Source organism: Pyrus communis, chromosome 8, assembly GCF_963583255.1.
Source record: "Pyrus communis chromosome 8, drPyrComm1.1, whole genome shotgun sequence".
Lineage (NCBI taxonomy): Eukaryota > Viridiplantae > Streptophyta > Magnoliopsida > Rosales > Rosaceae > Pyrus > Pyrus communis.
In genome coordinates, this window is record NC_084810.1 from 5,446,412 (window position 1) to 5,449,326 (window position 2,915).

Sequence of the window (2,915 nt, forward strand, 5' to 3'; positions counted from 1 at the left end):
ACCTGCCACGAAGTCCAAAAATGGACGGAAGATGGTCAATTTTGCCCACGAAGCCGGCGGGTGCCTAAAACTTCCCGACGTCGATTCGTCGTCTACGGTGGTCCAACGGGGTCAAGGTTGGTTGGGTTTTTCTCCTGGGATGATGGGCTACAAAGCCCAAGTGGTGGCATCGGCCATCGCTTTGCCGATTTGTCGGAAAATCGAAAAGGGTGGCCGGAGCACCAATGATTTTCGTCAACTTTCGTGGCCCCAAACCTCCACATCCCATGGTTAATCAAGGTGTTTCTTGGGTGGGTTTTGTAGAGGGGAATGAGAGCTTCAAGATGGTGGTGGTGGCATCGAAAAAATCCACCGGAGTTGGCCGGAATCGGCCTCGGAAAGTAGACCCACGGTGGGTGCGGGTGGACGGGAACCACCTCTTCTTTTTTTTTTTTTTTTTTTTTTTTTTTTTCTTTCTTTCTTTCCTCCCTCCATTTCTGATTGGGTTTGTGGGGATTTAATTTAAATAAATACTAAACCTTGAATAACCAATTTCGAACGTCTGTAACTATACCGTTATAATCCGGACTCGCAAACGGCTTTCGCCTATACGTTCGTACCAATGAGTACTACAAGGATATGCTAAAAGAATAAGTTCCACATCTCTCAAGTTGATGGTCAATGGAAGTCAAAGTCCTTGCCTCTAGGGCAATTTCGTAAATTCACGCTTTTAAAATAAAATAAAAACGTAAAATTTGGAACGGGTTGTCACATGTCTTTTTCCAACTCATGTCGAGACTTGGACTTTGTCATGTCGGGAAAATGTATGTCGCGACATGCCAAGACTTGCAAAGTGTTAGCACAATGCGTGTCATGATTTGTCTTTGACATGCCAATGACAAGCCAAGACTCACAAAATATCGATCATGACATGCCAATGTCATGCCAAATTTTCTACCATGGCATGCCAAACCTCGCAAAATGTCCATCATGGCATGACATTTGTCATGCCAAGCTTAGCAAAATGTCGACAATGACATGAGGCTTGACATGCCATGCCTCGCAAAATGTCCATCATGGCATGCAAAGCCTTGCAAAATGTCGACCATGGCATGCCAATGTCATGCCAAGCCTCGCAAAATGCGACCATGGCATCATATTATGAAAATGGAAAAAAATTTAAGGATTATATTTTACTTCCTAAGTTATTATATCCTTGAGGAGGATAACTAGAGGTTGAGGCTCATGGATTATAGGGCTCGTTACAAGCCAAATCAAACAACCCCCTCTAATATTAGGTCAAGATTTCATAAAGACAGGCAAGCGATTTATTACTAATTATACTTATAATATCGGTCAACTTGCATCTTAAGCCAGTAGCAAAGCTACACTAAGGGCAATGGTGCTCACAACTCCAATAACCCAATGTTCCTCGTATTTTTTGTCTTCACCTTATAATTTGTTCAAAAAAGAATAAATTTGATGGTGTAGTTGGAGCGGTGCTAGATATTTTGCATACCATTCAATTGGAATTTGGCTTTATCATTTAGACTGGAGGTACAATTTTCTTTAATTTTATTTTATGAAACAATGGTATTATCTAGATTAAGGTGTGGAGGAGTGAACTATGCCTTATTATAGGCTAGTAATAATTGTAGAATTATCGGAGAGACGGGCTAAATGCCCACTTCCAACAACACCGATATTATCCCCAACTTTTTAATTACCACTTGCACAGTCACTCGGATGTGAGGTTTTATCACAAAATGCCTCGGTATTAGTTAGAGTGGGATTAAGATATTTATACTCTTATTTATTTATTTCTATAGCAGATGTGAGATTTCAACACGCCCCCTTACGTGGGACCCAAATAGTGGGTCACATGTGGGAGATCCACACATCGGCAACTACGTGGAGCCAAAAGGACTCACCCTACACGTGAAGCCAAGGGACTCACCATCATCGCGCGGGGTCAAGGGGACCCACCCATCACGTGACAATACGAGCCCCCTCCCTGACTCTTATACCATGTAGAATTTTTAAGGAGACGGGCCAAATGCCCACTTCCAACAACACTGATATTGACTCTAACTTATTAATTACCACCTGGATAGTCCCTCAGGTGTGAGGTTTTATCACAAAAGGCTTTGATATTAGTCGGAGTGGGATTAAGATATTTAAACTCTTCTTTCATTATTTCTCTAGCCGATGTAGGATTTCAACAATAATATGGTTCAAATTCATCTTTGGCAAAAATGGAACCTAAGACCTCTCACTTACAAGTGAAAAGGAATACCACTAGACCGTATTACTAAGCGGCGATACAAACTTTACTTCCTCATTCATGTGGGTTGGTCTTTGCTTGACCACTTTATGCACTACATATGTTCATCCTTCACTTGCAAACTAGAATATTATAGAATTCACTTAATTACGTCTCTCATTAATTGTTTCAGACAACTATCTTATTGTTAAATCTAAGATCTCATACAATCACTATTAAATGTAGTATTAATGATGGGGTTTTAGGTTTCTTTTCAATTGATTGAATAAAACTAATAATTGAGTATTGTAGGTGGTGGGAAATTTTATTTTTTAAGTTATTAACTTTTTAACACAAACATCCCACCATTTGTATAGTGACACGTGTTGTACCATCCCATATGCCGATCACACTGAAAATCTCTCGTAAGATATATTATGTGAGCTTTTTGATATTCTTTTAAGACTCATAGCTACTGATCACATGTATTTATATTTTTTTTAGTACAACGATAGATTTATAATAAAGGTAGGGAAACGAATTGGTTGCGAACTAGTCATTAACGAGATTCAAACCTAAGACATCTCACTTATAAGTAAAGAGGAATAAACTAGACTATAGTACTAAGTGGTACATGTTTTTATACTTATAACTATAAGCAGGTTAATTCATT